Here is an 18,868-nt window from a genome sequence, read left to right as displayed (position 1 = left end):
ATTGGCATTGTACAAATTTTATTAGATGAGAAGTTAAATCATCATTGAAATTTTTTTTAAAAACTCCTTCATAAGACTAAAATATAAATGCCAACAACAACAAAAGATAGCACTTTAGTCATTAAAAAAGCAAAGCACAGTTTAGTAGATCAAGATTTGGAACAAAATAGCAATGTGCTTTTAGTATCTTTTCAAATAAGGGTTTCATGAGAATTATTCATGTTTGTCAGATATTTAATTTTTATTAAGATTAGAAATAAGGGAAACGGACTTGGCCCAGTGGTTAGGGCGTCAGTCCACCACATGGGAGGTCCGCGGTTCAAACCCCGGGCCTCCTTGACCCATGTGCAGTTGGCCCATGTGCAGTGCTGATGCGCGCAAGGAGTGCCCTGTCACGCAGAGGTCCCCTGCGTAGGGGGAGCCCCAGGCGCTAGGAGTGCGCCGGTAAGGAGAGCCGCCCAGCATGAATGAAAGTGCAACCTGCCCAGGAATGGGGCCGCCCACACTTCCCCTGCCACTGAGGACAACAGAAGCGGAAGAAGCAAGATGCAGCAAATAGACACAGAGAACAGACAAACGCGGGGGAGGGGAGGGATTAAATAAATAAATCTTTAAAAAAAAATTAGAAATAAGACAATAAGAAAATCTCTTTTTAAAGTGATTTTTCCAATTGAGGCCTTCTGGCTTAAGTGAGGCCTTTTTGACCAAATTGGTTTAATAGCAACGGTGTTAGGTACAATTTGTTCTGAAACAATACTTACATTTATTAGTGTTGTTTCAGACCTGATTCACTCTTTCTCTATTAAAAATATGTAAACATATTTGACATTCTAAAGACCACCTGAGTCTTTTTCAAATTAGCTAGCAGTTTATATTTGATCAGAATAATTCTCTCTGTCTTTTTTGGTGGTGGTAGTGGTGGTAGTAGCACAGGTAGCTTGACCTAGAAAATGCCTTAATCATTCCTTGTAACCACATTCCTTTGTCTCCTCTGAAATTCTGTTGAGCAACTTGCTCAAAAGGCAAATATTTACATTTTTTATTTAAGAATATTTTTATTTGATAAAGAATAAACTAGATTTTATTGATTTCAATACATATATTTATACTAATTGCTAAATAACTTTTCAAGGAAGTGTCACATTTAAATGTTTTTAAAAGAATTAGTAAAATAATTAAATGTAACTTACTTGATATTCGTTTGTACAATAACACATATTAATCAGGATAATCTTGGATTTTTACTTCCCAGATCTCCTGACAAGGCCTCCAAACTATATTTCAGTGACATAGTCTACATTTTACTGTGCTACACTCTTCTCCATCTTCCCATCTTTTACTCATCTCATTCCTTTCTCTCTCACTCTCTCCCTATTATTTATTTCTTATATTTCTTTGAGCTACATTCTACCATGGATGTCTTTGTCCAAATAAGGTGGCTTTACTGATTGCCTTTGCCTGCTCTGTGTCCATCAATGCTCTCATTCCATCAATCTCCCCTTTATTCTTTTACCCAGAGCAACCAAGGGTGACGCAAAGGAACATCCCATTTTTATTAGTCAGCCAAAGGGGTGCTGATGCAAAATACCAGAAAATGGTTGGTTTTTATAAAAGGTATTTATTTGGGGTAGGAGCTTACATATACCAGGCCATGAAGCATAAGTTACTTCCCTCACCAAAGTCTGTTTTCACTTGTTGGAGCAAGATGGCTGCCAACAGCTGCGAGGGTTCTGGTTTCTTGGGTTCCTCCCTTCCAGGGTCTTGCTTCTCTTTCCTCTGTATGCTTACTTCCCGGGGTCCACCTTAAGGCTTTGGCATCAAACTCCAACATCAAAACTCCAACATTAAAAGCCCTCAACTGAGTCCTTTGCCATGCCTTTTATGCCCTACTGGCACAAGAGGTTTACGTAATTACTTAAGTAAACCTATGAATACAATATAATCTAATATGCCCAGAGGAAAACATCAGTTAACAAACATAATCCAATATTTCTTTTTGGAATTTATCAGTAATATCAAACTGCTACACTCCACCCCCTGAATTCCAAAAAGACATTACAATATTTTTTAAAAACTTAAATCAGTTACAATGCTAGTACTGAATCATATCACAGTCAATTTAAAGAAATTAAATTGGGACAAAGTCATGTCTGCTATAGACCTCTGAAATTACAAAACAATTTATCTGCTTCTAATACACAAATGGATAAAAAAAAGGACAAATATTTTCATTACGATAAGGAGAAATTGGGAGTGAAACCCCAATGAGTCGCAATTTCTCTGCAGTTCAATAGACCTGCAGGGCATCCCCTATTTGATTTCAAAGTCTGGGAGTCATTCTTGAGATGATGGTATCTTCTCCTTGGGGTCTTATGGGAACCCACCCTTTCTATATGCTTACTCAACAGCCATTTTCTTGGTTCCACCCTCATCAAGCATCTGGGTGCCAACGGAACTCCAGACCTCACCCTCCAAGAGTCTTGGGGTGATTACCACACCTTACCCAATCTTTGCATTAGAGTCTTAACCTCCTGTAGGAGTTTGAAATTATTGATGAATTCCAAAAAGAAATACTGGATTGTGTTTGTAAACTGATCTTTTCCTTTGGGCATATTAGGTTATACTGGATTCACAGGTTTCCTTCATTAAGTAGTTATGTAAACCTCTTGAGCCAGTAGGGTACTGAGTCCCCACCCTTTGGTGGGTGGGGACTCACAGATAAAAGGCATGGCAAAGGACAGAGTTGGAGTTTTTCATGTTGGAGTTTGATGCTGAAGCCTTAAGCTGGAACCCTGGGAAGTAAGCTCACAGAGGAAGGAAAAGCCAACGCCAGGAAGACAGGAAGCCTGAGCCCAGTAAGAAGCAAGCCCTGGGAAGGAAGAAACCTTTAACCTAGAGAGAAGCAAGACCCTGGAAGGGAGGAACCCAAGAAGCCTGAACCCTCTCAGCCATCGGCAGCCATCTTCTCCAACAGGTGAAAATAGACTTTGGTGATGGAAGTAGCTTATGCCTTATGGCCTGGTATCTGTAAGCTCCGACCCCAAATAAATACCTTTTATAAAAACCAACCGTTTTCTGGTATTTTGCATCAGCACCCCTTTGGCTAACTAATACAGTGGCGTGAAGACAACATTCCCCTAACCTTTGGCAAACAGGCTTAACCTTCTCAGAGCAACGAGTTCACCACCTGACCTTCCCTAACTTTGGCATACAGGCTCAACCCTCTCAGAGCAACAGGTTGACCACCTGGCCTTCCCTAACCTTTGGGGGACAGGTCCACCCCACTCAGACCTGTGGGGTGCTGACCTTAACCACCCTAATCCTTGGGGAATGTGCTCCACCTCTCTGTACCCTGGGCAGCAAAACTCTCCCAGGATATCGGACAGAAACATTCACCCTCTTCAATTGCTGAGGCAAACTCACCCTCTCTGACACACGAGTGGGGTTCCTCTCTTGGCCCAAGGTGATGTCCTAATTCCAGATCTTAGCTTCTGTGGTTTTCTTCTTAAAGCTGTTTCTCCTTCAGTCTCTCCTTTCCATGTCCTTTTTATTCCAGGCTGACAATGATTTTGTTCATACAGCTCTCTCAAAAACCTTGTTGGTTCCACATGCAGGAAGCAGGGGTTCAAGCTATCAGACAGTAAGACTCTCCACAAGTCTTTGTGACATAACTGCACCTTCCATCCTGATTTACAAGTTCGAAGTTTAGTTAAGTCCTTCAATGGGGCACTTTCATCTGGGAGCCTGATTTCCAGAGGCTTGGAATTTTCAGAATCAGTATCTGTTTTCTTTGTGTCCAACAATTCAGTTCTCAGCTTATCTTGCTTGTCTGGCATTTTGCTATAATCTGCAAGCAGAAACCAAGCTGCATTCTCTGAGTTTACTTTGGAAAGTTCTTCAGTTAAATGCCCAGGCTAACCATTTTCAAATTCTGCCTTATGTAAAACACCAGGAGTTAATTTTGGTAAGTTCTAGTTTCATCATTTACATCTATTGCATCATAAAAAGTCTCTTTCAGGAAACGGACTTGGCCCAGTGGTTAGGGCGTCCGTCTACCACATGGGAGGTCTGCGGTTCAAACCCCGGGCCTCCCTGACCCACGTGGAGCTGGCCCATGCGCAGTGCTGATGCGCGCAAGGAGTGCCGTGCCACGCAGGGGTGACCCCCACGTAGGGGAGCCCCACTCACAAGGAGTGCACCCCGTAAGGAGAGCCACCCAGCACCAAAGAAAGTGCAGCCTGCCCAGGAATGGCACCGCCCACGCTTCCCGTGCCGCTGAAGACAACAGAAGCGGACAAAGAAACAAGACGTCAGCAAATAGACGCAGAGAACAGACAACCGGGGAAGGGGGCAGAATTAAATAAATAAATAAATAAATCTTTTTTAAAAAAAGTCTCTTTGGCATCCATATTGCTATCAACAGTCTCTTCAAAGTGATCTAGGCCTTTTCCATCATTTCACATTTCCTCCAAAAAATACCCCTTACCCATTTATAAAACCATTCCAGCATTTCAGTAATTGCAAAAGCACTACCCACTCCTCGGTACCAAATTCTGTATTAGTCAACCAAAGGTGTGCTGATGCAAAATACCAGAAATTGGTTGGTTTTTATAAAGGGTATATATTTGGGTTAGGAGCTTACAGATACCAGGCCATAAAGCATAAGTTACTACCGTCACCAACGTCTGTTTTCACATGTTGGAGCAAGATAGCTGCCAATGTCTACTAGGGTTCAGGCTTCCTGGGTTCCTCCCTTCCTGGGGCTTCTCTTTCTTCTGTGTGCTTACGTCCTGAGGCTCCAGCTTAAGTCTTCAGCATCAAACTCCAACATCAAAATTCCAACATCAAAATTCCAACATTAAAAGGCCTCAACTCTGTCCTTTCCCAGTGCCTCTTATCTATGAGTCCTCACCCACCAAAGGGTGGGGACTCAAAGCCCTGCTGGCACAAGAGATTACATGATTACTTAATGTGAATCCAATATACCCAGAGGAAAAGATCAGTTTACAAACATAAGCCAATATTTCTTTTTGGAATTCATCAATAATTATCAAACTGCTACACCACTCTTAGCCAAAGATGAACATTTTCCACCATTGCTAATATTGTGCCATATGATACATGCCTAATAGTAAATTAGGCAGAATTCATCTTGGTGCTGTCTGCACTCCCCTTCTCAAGTCTCTTGATCTCTGAATTTTCTGACTCTCTTGTCCAAACACCACCAATATTGGCACTACTCTCTAGTATTTCCTTATCCTCCAGAAATTTTCTGCTAGGCACGCCACACCACCACCATCATGACAATAAATATCCAGTGCCTCAGTTTGTCAAGGACTTGGAGATAACTGGCATGCTATCCAATCAGTAAAATCAATTATTTTAATTCTGTACTCCAAGGGTCCTCTTGGGGTCTGCAAAGTATGCTTCAATTGCCATCTAGAGTACACAGAGGGGACCAGGTAGGTAGGTCCTCAACTGGAGTACCTGTTTTATTTGTTTTAAATATTGACCGTTGATTTCTCAGCCAAGTAACCACCCTTTTTCTGTGAACAATGCTCCATTTCTTTGGGGAAACTATTCCTGCCTGTACTATAAATAGGTGAATCTAGTGGTGACTGCAGCCCAAGAGAGTACCCCAGCTTCTTGGCCGAAGGTGGACAAACTGACTCCAGCCAAAGCAAGCACATTTCTTTCCCAGGAAATTTTCAGATAGAACTAAGGGAAGAAAGGCTATTCCACTGTAGTGGTAGATAGCCAAGAAGGAGTCTGAGACTGGCCAATGGCCACATACTGCCTTGTGTAGAATAAAGCCACCATGCAGAGATGAGAAATGAAAGCAAGTCCTGGCATTGCTCCAGTCTCTGGTTCTAGTCATCCCTGGGGTCCAGCTGAACTTCTTCACATAATGTAGTTAAATTAATCAGTACATTCTCTTCAACATGTAATTTGAGTTTGATCTCTGTAACCAAAACATCCTAATACATTGCATTTCTGCCCGAGAGTTCTTTCAAAAAAAGCTAACTGCTGCTAAAATAAGTTTGAAAATCACCGAGCTAAATTACATTAAGACATTATTTTTTGAATTTTAGTCTACCAAACTTTAAAGATCACCTAGTCCTACTTCCTCATTTTCCAAATGAGTACTCAACTTGAGACAAAATGACTTGCTGAATATCACCCAGGCAAGTCAATGGCAAAGTCAATGTTAGAAACTGGTCTGTAGATACCTAGTTAAGTTATTCTCTTCCTTATGCTTCTCTGTCATCTGTTTTATTCCTCCCAAAAGTATTTTTAAGAGGCAATTACTTAGAAACGCAACCTTACCCTAAAAGAATATCACCAACAATAGTAATTTCAGACATTGACTGCTTAGTGAGAAGATATTTGATGGCATGGAGGCCTTAACAGATGCCTTTTCGATTTTGAGTCCCTCAAAAGTTTTTCATATTGAACTCAGACACACTCTTTGAGTCTTACATTGTCACAATCTACAAGTTTAGACTACCATCTTTATGCTTATGATTCCCAAATTTACATCTGCAGTCCAGAGTTTTCTCCTCATATTCAGATTTTTGTTGCCAGTTTCCCCCTGGATATTTCCACCTGGACAGTCTATACATATTTTGAACACAGTATGTCTGAAACTGAACTAATTGTCTCTCTTCCAATATCTATTCCTGGCCTTGTGTGGCCCTTTCTCATTAAAATTGGGGCCACCATGCTAATGGTTATGTAATCATGTTATGCATTAACTTTTCTCTACCTGCCTTACTACCAATTCTACATCCTAAAGATTTTCATTAATCTATTCTCTCTTCTCCATTCTTTTTTTTGTTTTAAGATTTATTTTATTTCTCTTCCCTTCTCCCCTGTTGTCTACTCTCTTGCATCCATTCGCTGTTTGTTCTTCTGTATCTGCTTGCATTGTCAGGCGGCACTGGGAAACTGCGTCTCTTTTTGTTGCATCGTCTTGCCGTGCTAGCTCTCCATGTGTGCAGCGCCACTCCTGGGCCACTGTGCTTTTTTCACCCAGGGTGGCTCTCCTTGCGAGGCACACTTCTTGCATGTGGGGCACCCCTACACAGGGATGTCCCTGTGTGAAATGGCACTCCTTGCGCATGGCAGCACTGCGCATGGGCCAGCTTACCACATGGGTCAGGAGGCCCTGGGTTTGAACCCTGGACCCTCCATATGGTAGGCTGATGCTCTATCAGTTAAGCCATGTCTGCGTGCCTCTTCTCCATTCTGATGCACTAATGTCTTAAGTCAGCCTGCCACTTGCCTAAACTTTTGCAATTTGGCTGTTAATTTGTCTCCATAATAAGTATAATCCTGTCATCCTCATAAAAAACATATTCTGTTCATATTACTTTGCTCCTTAAACTCCTTCAATGAGTCACCATGATTTATAAAATAAAACTGAACTTCACAAGCATGTATGTTCCTTAATGATCTGCCTCACTTACCACCTCCTGCACCCACTTAACCATCAACTTCTCTCTCATTCCTGTTATTTCTGAAATAAGACATGCTATTTCCTCAGCAGAGTGTGCTCTTTCTGATTTTGTCCTCCTTTAGAAATAATCCTTCCAGATTTAGTTCAAGCATAACTTCCTCTGTAAAGCCTTCTCTAAAAACCCTACTGTGTACTGCTTTAGCACACTACCCACCTCTATTATAATGAGAGGCACCCCATTTGTTCAGATGGATTAGAAAGGTTGCCCCTCTGGGTTAATGCAGTCTTTCAAAGCACAGACCCCACTAACCTGTTCGCTGGATGCCTTTGTGCAGGATGCACACTAAACAACCATATCACAGTATACCGTAATTATCTGCTTATGTACACATCTTACTTCCATACCCTAGACTGTAAGCTCTCTCTTTGGCCCTAGCAGATGAGAGTGATACATAGTGCTCAAGGAACATTTGTTTAATGAACTAATGATAGCTCTTTTCAAATCTTAACTTGAAGTCTTATTTTACTAGCAATGAATGAGCTGCTGGTACAGGAAGTCAGAAATAATGGTAACTTAAAGTTTCTTTTTCTCACACAAAATAACTCTGAAAGCAGTCAATTCAGGGCTTATATGTCGTATTCGTGATGAACATGGACCCAACTCCTATCTTTGTCTTTGCTATCTTTAGACTATGGCATCCATTCCTGTTTCATGATCTATTATGGTAGTTAGGGCCAACTCATTTGATTGTGCAGTTTGTATTCTACCCAAAACATCTGGTCAAGAAGTGACTGGGGCTCTGTACTCAGAGAGAGTACATCTATCCAGAGGCAGAACTTTTTCTAAGTCATCTGCAAGGGTTGGTACTTCTTGCTATTCTGTTCAAAGGCATTGAAGAAATTAGCAGAGATCTTCTGGCCATTGGGATTCCAGGCAAACCATCCTTTTTCCTGGAAAGATAAAAATTATCACTACCATCAATCCCCAAACACTTCTCTGGAAACCCCACTCCAAAAATACCTGGTTTTATTTCACTGGCCAAAAGCTTAATGATGAGATACAACTAGCTGAATGGAATGCTGGCAAACAGTGTTTCAGTTGTTCACAGTGACACCGTAAATAAACTACTGGGCAGCTTCAGTATATGTATATGTAGCATAGATACAACCAGTTACTCTGACACCGGCTGATTGGTGAGTCCAAAGAAATAGAATTAAGACATTTTACTGAATTTCATAATTTAAAGTTTTAACTCTAGCAAAGCAAACTTACAATTGTATTTATTTAAAATGCAGTAAGAGACTTTCAACAAAACTTTCTTGGTCTGATTTTAGAAGCCAATAACATCACTTTTTTCCCTCTCTCCCTTCTTCTTTCCTTTTCTCTCTCTCCCTCTCTTTCTGTCTTTCATGAAAAGTCAGTAGTTTGTTTTTGGTATCCCAAATAACCTTTGTCTTTAAATTCTATTTTCATCATTCCAAACTAAAACTGATACTCATTTAGTAATAATTCCCCATTCCCATCTCCCCCCACTCCTGGTGACCATTAGTTTGCTTTCTATCTCTATCAATTTGCTTATCAATATATCATATAAGATAAATCATACTATAGTTGCTGTTTTGTGTCTGGCCTATTTCACGCAACTTGATGTCTTCAGGGTTCATTCATGCTGTAGCATGTACCATACCAGCATTTCATTTCTTTTTATGGTAGAATAGTATTCCATTGTAGAGTGTAACAGTTTGATATTATTTACAAATTCTGAAAAAGATACTTGATTGTGTTTGTAAATTGGTCTGTTCTTCTGGGCATGATACCCTTTAATTGTATTAGATTCAGCTGAGATGCCTTTGATTAAATTATGTTAAGATTAGGGCTTGATTCAACCACATCATTAGGGCAACTCAATTTGAGTGCCTCCCCCTTGCTTTGTGAACTATATAAATGAACACTCAGTCAAGGAGACACACAGAAGTAAATACACAGAGAAGATACACAGAGAAAGAGAAACAACTCCACAGACACAGGTGGAGTTCCCAGGAAGGTATATGAACCAATTAGCCTGATAGTTTACAGCTGACCTTATGAAGAGACCAGAGCAGCTGAGCCCAGAAAGAAATGAGTCCTGGGAGGAGAGACAAGCCCTATACCAGCTTACAGCTGAGGTCAGAAGAAGCTGGACCCACAAAGCCTTAAGAAGGAAGAGGAAGGCGGAAGCCTTGCAGGCATCACCTGCCATCTTGTTTCAACATGTAGCAACAAAATTTGGTAAGGAAGTTATCTTAAGTTGGACTCTTTTGGGCCTTGTATCTGTAAGCTTTTACCCCAAATAAATACCTTTTATAAAAGTCAACAGATTTCTAGTACTTTGCATTGGCACCCCTTTGGCAGACTATACCCAGGCCATGTGGTAATTCTATGTTTAACTGTCTGAGGAACCACCAAACTGTTTTTCACAGTGGTTCCACCATTTTATATTTCCACCAATAAATGAGTGTGCCTGTATCTCTGCATCCTCACCAACACTTATTTTCAGATTTTTAAATAATAGCCATCCTAGTGGCTGTGAAGTGGTATCTCATAGTTTTAATTTGCATTTTTTAATGGCCAATGATGTTTTCATATATTTAGTGACTATTTGAATATCTTCTTTGCAGAAATATCTGTTCAAGTCCTTGGCCTCTTTTTAATTGGGTTGTTTGTCTTTTTTTGTTGAGTTCTAGGAGTTTTTATATATTTTGGATATTAAATCCTTATCAGATATATGGTTTCCCAATATTTTCTCCCATTTTGTAGGTTGTCTTTTTACTTTGTGAATAATTTACTTTGATGCACAAAGGTTTTTAATTTTGATGAAGTCTATTTTTCTTTTGTTACTTGTGATTTTGTTGTAAAATCTAAAACTCCATTGCCTACTGTAATATCCTGGAGATAATTCCCTATTTTTCTTGTAAAAAATTTATAGTATTAGCTCTTAGATTTACGTCTATTCATTCTCAATTTATTTTTATATAAGGTGAGTGGTAGGGGTCCATATTCAGTCTTTGGCATGTAGATTTCCAGTTTGTCCCAGCACCATTTGTTGAAGGCAGTATTATTCCATCATTGAGTGGATTTGGCACCTTTGTTGAAAATCAGCTGGCCAAAGATATGTGGATTTATCTCTGGACTCTCCGTTTTTTTCCATTGGTTTATATGGCTGTACCATACTGTTTTAATAGCGTTGCTGTTGTTGTTTTTTGTTTTACTGATTTCCTTTTCAGACGGTTCACCACTGGTGTACAGAAACCCAACTGATTTCTGTGGGTTTACCTTGTATCCTGCAACTTTGCTGAATTCATTTAATAGTTCTAGTGGTATGCTTGTGGTTTCTTTGGGATTTTCTACATATTGGATTACATCATCTGTGAATAGGGATAATTTTACTTCTTTTCCAATTTGGGTGCCTTTTATTTCTTTCTTGCATCAGATTAAATAATTAGTATGCTTCCATGAATTTGTCCATTTCATGTAGATTTTCTATTTTATTGGCATACAACCGTTCATAGTACTTTCTTATAAACATTTTTTATTTCTGTAAGGTCCGTAGTAATGTCCCTACTGTCATTCCTGATTTTACTTATTTGTATCCTCTCTCCCCTTTTCTTTTGTCAGTCTGGCTAAAGGTGTGTGATTTTATTGATCTTTTAAAAAATCATATGGGTGGGCAGTTACAAACCAGAAGCACAATAATACAGGATTTTGTAATTGCCTATGTAATTACTCATGTTCTTTATTTCTTCTATTTGCTTTAAGTTATTGTCTATTATCCTTTTATTTCAGCCTGAAGGACTCCCTTTAGTATTTCTTATGCAGGTCTTCATGTAATGAACTCTTTCAGCTTTTATTTATCTCTAAATGTCCTCATTTCTCCTTCATTTTGTTTTTTTTTTTTAAGATTTATTTTTTATTTATTTCTCTCCCCTTCCCCCTCCCCCAGTTGCCTGCTCTCTGTGTCCATTGGCTGTGAGTTCTTCTGTGTCCACTTGCATTCTTGTCAGGGGCACCGGGAATCTGTGTCTCTTTTTGTTGTGTCATCTTGCTGCGTCAGCTCTCTGTGCATGCAGCGCCACTCCTGGGCAGACTGCACTTCTTTCACATGGGGCGGCTCTCCTAACAGGGTGCACTCCTTGCATGTGCGGCTCCCCTATGTGGGGAGCACCCCTATGTGGTACGGCACTCGTTGTGCACATTAGCACTGCGCATGGGCTACCTCACCACACGGGCCAGGAGGCCCTGGGTTTGAACCCTGGACCTCCTATGTGGTAGGCAGATGCTCTATCAGTTGAGCCAAATCTGCTTCCCTCTCCTTCATTTTGAATGATACTTTTGCTGGATATAGAACTCCAGGGGTTTTTTTCCTTTAAACACCTTAAATATGTTCTCTCACTGTCTTCTGTCCTCATGGTTTCTGATGAGAAATCTTCTGTTAATCTTATTGGGGTCCCTTGTATGTGCTAAATTGCTTCATTCTTGTGCTTTCAAAATCTTCTGTCTTTGCATTTTGTCTGTTTTGCTATAATGTGTTTCTTAGAGTCTATCCTTGGAATTCAAAGAATATATATGTATATATATATTCATATCTTTCATCAGATTTGTGAAGTTTTCAGCCATTAAATTTCTTCAAATACTTTTTATGCCCCTTTCTCTCTCACTCTTGTCCTCCAGGGCCTCCATTAATGTATATGTTAGTATGCTCATTGATGTTTAATAGGTCCCATAGGCGCTGTACATTTTTCTTCATTATTTTTTTTTCCTGCTCCTCACACATGGTAATTTCAAATGTCTGGTCTTCAGAATGACTGATCCTTTCTTCTACCTGTTCAATTCTGCTGTTGAATCTGTCTAAAGTATTTTCGTTTCAATTACCATACTTTGCAGCTCCAGAATTTGTTTCCTTTCTATACTTTCTATCTCTTTATTTTGTTCAGACAATGCTTTCCAAATTTCCTTTAGTTCTTTGTATATAGATCCCTTTAGCTCATTGAACATATTTAAGACAGTTGATTTGAAGTCTTGGACTAATTGTTCCACTATATGAGCTTTCTCAGTGATAGTTTCTGTCAAATTCCATTTTTCCTGTGAATGGGCCATATTTTCCTGTGTGTGTGTTTAGTTTTCTGTTAAGCACTGGACATTCTGAATTTATCTTATTAAAACTCTGGAAATCCACTTCTCCCACTGATCTGGGATTTCTAGGGTTTATTTCCAGGGTTTATTGTTGTTGTTGTTGTTGTTGTTAGGAGCTGGAGCCATCAATTTATGACTTTTCCAATCTATTTTTTTTTTCTCATACAAGGAATGGAAAATTAAAAAAGAAAAAAAGTAGATACTGCCTCTTTAAGACTCCTCTGTCCCTTTTACTTAAGAAGGGTTGGAACAATGGCAACCCTAAGAGCCGCCTGAAGTAGCTGATCAAAATTGTGATCACTAAACAGGCCACACACCCCCGGAGTGGAGGAGTGCCCACCTGACACAAGGTTGAACAATGAGGGATAGTAGCCACTACGTGAAGGGTGAAATTCACCAATATTTACCAGACTCTTTGTCCAGCTCTTCCCTGGATGCTACATAGTATTCCACTAGCTGTCAAAGTTCCAAAATAGTTGATTCAGATAGTTCCTGCCAGTTCAATAGCTGTTTTGATGGAGGGACTAATTCCTGAGGATTCCTACTCTGCCATCTTCCCAAAATCTAAAATCCCAGTAGACTCTTTGAGGGAAGGGACTCTTAACTGCAAATTTGGTTTTGTAGATATTTTATGGCTTTCAGAGTCAGGCAATTCTGGATATAAACTCCAGATCTGCACTTACCGTAAGATTCAAGGTAAATTGTTTAACTTCTTCTGAAACATAAGTATAATATCTAATTGCATAGTTTGTATAAAAACAAATGAAATAGTGAATGTTAAGCTTGACAATAGTAAGAACTCAAAGTATCTTAACTAAGTCAATCAATATAGTATGCATGCTTTTGCTAAATCATATCATCTTGTGGATTTTTTAAAAAATTTCTTCAAGGTACAGCTACTATGCTTTTTTTTTTAGATTTATTTATTTATTTCTCTCCCATTCCCCCTCGCCCCAGTTGTCTGTTCTCTGTGTCTGTTTGCTGCGTGTTCTTCTTTGTCCACTTCTGTTGTTGTCAGCAGCACAGGAATCTGTTTCTTTTTGTTGCATCATCTTGTTGTGTCAGCTCTCCGTGTGTGCAGGCACCATTCCTGGGCAAGCTGAACTTTCTTTTGCACTGGGCAGCTCTCCTTACGGGGCGCACTCCTTGCACGTGGGGCTCCCCTACGTGGGGACACCCCTGCGTGGCATGGCACTCCTTGGCGTGGGACTCCCCTAAATGGGGACACCCTTGCGTGGCATGGTACTCCGTGGCGTAGGGCTCCCCTACGTGGGGACACCCCTGTGTGGCACGGCACTCCTTGCACACATCAGCACTGCACATGGGCCAGCTCCACACAGGTCAAGGGGCCCAGGGTTTGAACCGCGGACCTCCCATGTGGTAGACAGACACCCTAACCACTGGGCCAAGTCCACTTCCCATACTATGCTTTTATAAGAAGCATGGAAGCATGTAAGATTTTAAAAGAAGTAAAAAAATCATAAAAACAAAACACATCAACATAATTAGAAGACATAATCATTAGTAGAAAATATTTAATATATGTTTAATTTTAAAATGTCTTCACAAATGATCTCCACGTAACTATAGACTGAAAAGTTATGAAAATATACTGACTTATTTGCACTGGATTGGGAGAAAGTAGAGATATGTTCTACTTCCAATTCTGACATTAGTCCACTACCTTTGGCAATTTACCAGAATCTTCATTTCTCATCTTCTTCATCTATTAAAAACAGGGCAATAAAAGCAGGATATTACATACCCTAAACACCTTGAAGGTGGTGTAAGATAACCGAGTGAAAAAATTATGAGAAAGAATTATTTTTAAATGCTACATATTATGATTTGTAATTATTTTAATAAAATAATCGTGCCCTGGGCAGTGAAGAACCCGCTCCCACAGTTGGTGGGTGGATAAGGGGCGTGATGGAGATAGACCCTAAGCTGCTATTGCAGGAGACCCCTGAGAACTTGGCAGTAGTGCTGAGCTACCGGATGGTGCTGGGCCAGAGGCTACAGGGGTTGCGGGAGCCTCAGAAGCAGATCACAAATGAGATATCCTTAAACATCATTAAAAATTTTTTTTAATTGTCTTTTTTTTAAAAGACACATAGATCATAAAAAATGTTACATTAAAAAATATAAGAGGTTCCCATATACCCCACACCCCACCCCCTTACTCCTCCCACATTAACAACCTCTTTCATCATTGTGGCACATTCCTTGCATTTGGTGAATACATTTTGGAGCACTGCTGCACCACATGGATTATAGTTTACATTGCAATTTACACTCTCCCCCAGTCCATTCAGTGTTTTTGGCAGGATATATAATGTCCAGCATCTGTCTCTGCAATATCATTCTGAAAATGTCCCTACATCACACCTCTTCTTCCCTCTCCCTGCCCTCAGCAACTCCTGTGCCCACAGTCTCCACATCAATGATACAATTTCTTCCATTGCTAGAGTCACAATAGTTCTATAGTAGAGGGAGGGCTGAGTTCCTAGGTAGGGGAGCTCTGTCACAGTCCCCAGAGGAACAGCAACAATCCTTCAAGTGCAAGTGCAACACCAGTGAAGAAGGATAAGCCAGTGATGAGCCCTTGATACTGATGACTATGCTTATGAGCCTTTGTGCTTGAAATTTCAACTATGCCTAGAGCTGCAGGATGCCTAAGAGTTATTTCCTGAGAGCCTCCATGTTGCTCAAATGTGGCCACTCTCTAAGCCAAACTCAGCATACAAATGCACTACCTTCCCCCAGCATGGGACATGACTCCTGGGGATGAGCCTCCCAGGTGCCAAAGGATTACTGCCAATCACCAGCTGGTGATGCAACTAGAAAAAGACCTTGAATAAAAGGGGAAAATGGTAAAGGTGAATTAGTTTATATGGCTAAGAGACTTCAAAATGAGTTGGGAGGTCATCAAACAGCATTTTAATGATTTAAAGAGAACCCTTGGGAAGCTTCTGGGTGAGCAGTTAGTTGGTGACTCTTTTGCAAGAAGTGGACACCATTGAGCAGACCATTAAGCTACTTGATGACCGGCAGAAGCTCAAAGAGCATGGAGTTAACACTGCAGAGGACTCAGTCTGAGAAGGTGAGGTGGCCATTCTTGAGTATGTAGGATAACAGAATGAGAAACTGGAATTTTACCAAAAAGGCCTCTCAGATTCAGTTGAACAGCTTACCAGAAGTGCCATTACTGGTTGATGTGCCTTGTTTATCTGCTCAGTTGGTTGACTCTATTCATAACATAGTTAAAAATCACATTTTTAAACATGGAGCAGTAGCATCTCACCCACCAGTACAGATAGAAGTGTTAGAGAAACCTGGAGACATCATACAGCAATAGTGTAAGGTCAATGATAATTTTGCAGCCCAAGATTACAAGCTTCAGTTCCATAACTGTACATTTTGAGGATAATATTGCACATAGCCCCCAGTGCTGATGATCGGTTTAAAGTCTATATCTAAGGAGATAGCCAACAGGAGTGGAGTCCTTGAAGTGTCCCCTAGATAGGTCATTCCACATTGGAACCTCATGAATGGACAGCTGACTTTGAGAGATACAGTCTTTGCAGTCGAAGAAATATAGCTTTCTAGATAATACTGAATTATCAGGTGTTCTCTAGCACTCCAACTTATTTTTGTGGGTAGACATTAATATTCAGAGTTGAAATTGTAGGACAACCAGACAAAAGAGACATGTAGGAGTATGTGCAGAAAAACAATGGATATGACTCTTTGCAGTGGGTCAGGCAGTGTGCATTAGTACAAATGGTGAAGTTTTTGTAAATAGGAAAGAACTGGGTTTTCCAATGTCAGTGTCACTTTTGACATTGAAGCCATGACTCTAGGAACCCCCAATGAAGGCAGAAACTTCAAGCTTTGAGTAACTATTACCTTGAGTAACAGAGAAGTGGGTTTTTGATTGGTCATTTAATCAATCATGTGGTTCTCATTACTTTGGATGCTCATTTTTCTATCTGGATGGAAAGTGCTAGTGTTTTAGATTTTGGGGTGATTGACTTTGTTTTGCATATGCATTTGATAGCTGTTCTCAGCCCACTTTAGCTGTAATTGATAAAAAATAGTTGGATTCATCTCTCAGGCAATTGAAAATGAAAACAATGTTTACTGAATTCATTTTGGAATATTTTAGCAATAAGATACTTGAATTTTGTGGACAAAACCATAACGCAGTCAATTTTATTTTTAGTATAGTGTCAATTGAAATAATACATCATAATAAAAATCAAATTGTTTTAAAAGTACTTATTAAAATATAAAGCTAATATAATATTATTTTATTACATCTTCATTTTTTAAGAACCCAATGCCTGTAGAATTAAAATAAAACAGCAATAGACCAGATAGAAGCCAGAGTTCTATAAAACATATTCACTCATGTGTTCTCCACTTGAGTATATTGATGTTCTCTCCATGTCAGATATTTTGTTAGCAGTGTTGACTTTAATCTTATGTTCAATAATCTTTAAGTTCCAAAAGAATTATAAGGTTTGCATTTTTTATAAATCCTAGACAAATGTCTACAATAGCTAAAGTTTTTCTTTCATTCTCTTTGCAATTTGATTTAGGATAGGCTAGAGTATTTTTCAGAATAAAACTAATAGCTATTTCACAGGTATGTAATATGCAAATGTAAATATCCAGCCTCAGTGATATGGATGTACCATTTGTAGCATATGATCTGCAGTTTATGTCAGTTTTGATAAATGGTCTTTTTTTTCTTTTGAGGTACTAGGGCCAGGGATTGAACCCCGGACCTCATGTAGGAAGCTGGCACTCAACCACTGAGCTACACTGGCTCCCCCTAGTTGGTGTTTTGTTTGTTTCTTTCTTTTGTTTTTAGAAGGTACTGGCAGTCGAACTCAGGATCCTAGTACATGGGAAGCAAGTGCTTAACCACTTGAGCTACATCTGCTCCCTGATAAATGGTCTTTTAATGGACCAAACAAGCAGCATAAATACTTGACCTATTTTTTGAGAACCTGTATTCATGTAAATATTTGAAAAATTTAGTATGTAAAAATGATGATCTTGCTATACCACAGACTTTTTTTTCAGTTTTTTTAGTTTTATTTTATATGCAAAGAACTAGCATTGTTTTAGTCAGGTAGATTTCCTAGATAGTTCATTCAAGGAAGATCAATTAGTCCAACTTAATGAAGACTATGTCCTTCCCATACTGACTGAAACACTGGCAGCGCATATTGAGACTGTATTTCTGGATCAGACCATGTCAGTTTGAGCAGAAGCAGCAAGAGCAGGAACCCTGGCCAAATTTTCACAGATGGCTCCGGTAGAGCTGCTGGTGACCCATCTTTCTCTCAGGACACAATGAGGATAAAGGGGTCACAGACTTTTTAATGTGAATTTTTTTGTACTTTTTACCAGTAGAAAAGTGTTTAGATAAGCAAGTTTAATATTTTTGTAATATAATTTCTTTAGGGATTCAAATTACCTGTCAGATAACCATAACCTTTATCCCTTGCCTTTTATGTATAAGCAGCCTTTCACTTTGGTTAGTGATTGCCAAGAAGATGTGCTAGAATGTAGATGCCTTGTCTAGCTGTCTGAAACAAAATAAACACAAAAGTTAAAAAAAAAAAAAAAAAGTATGTCTCTTCTTGTGTCACCTATAGTACCTTTCCTTTAATAATAACAAATTGTTCTTGGTTCCCCAGAACCAACCTACATCTTTCTTCCTGTCTTCTTTCCTTCATCCCTTCCTTTAGTAGTATAGCATTTATAATTGTCTGATTAATTAAACTAATATCTTCACCTGAACAACTCTTTTGGTGGATAGAAGATTATATTCTATGTTAAAGCATGGGATGATCCACATAACTGTTAAATGTCACTGTGTTCTCATACTAAAATCATTGAGGAAGAATATGCTTTTTCTAGTTTTTCAAGGCAACCTGAAATTCTGTGTAACAAGCATGAGTTAGAGATTAAAATCATAGAGAGACTATAGGACATCAACATAAGATTATATCACATATAGCAATGTTATGTGACTATGTTAGTAAAATTACAATCAGTTGCTGTATATTAGTCAACCTAAGGGGTGCTGATGCAAAATACCAGAAGTCTTTTGGCTTTTATAAAGGTATTTATTTGGGATAAAAGCTTACATTTTTCAGGCCATAAAGCATAAGTTACTTCCCTCACCAAAGTCTGTTGCCACATGTTGGAGCAAGATGGCT

General features: G+C 39.4%; 1 pseudogene; it reads left to right on the top strand.

Moving 5' to 3' along the window:
• Positions 1 to 14,552: 14,552 nt before the first annotated feature.
• Positions 14,553 to 16,647, top strand: LOC101434333 (cytokine receptor-like factor 3; annotated as a pseudogene).
• The last annotated feature ends 2,221 nt before the right edge of the window (positions 16,648 to 18,868 follow it).

Source organism: Dasypus novemcinctus, chromosome 1 (assembly GCF_030445035.2).
Source record: "Dasypus novemcinctus isolate mDasNov1 chromosome 1, mDasNov1.1.hap2, whole genome shotgun sequence".
Lineage (NCBI taxonomy): Eukaryota > Metazoa > Chordata > Mammalia > Cingulata > Dasypodidae > Dasypus > Dasypus novemcinctus.
The sequence above is the reverse complement of the archived record's forward strand: the minus strand, read 5'-3'. Positions and strand labels throughout refer to the sequence as shown.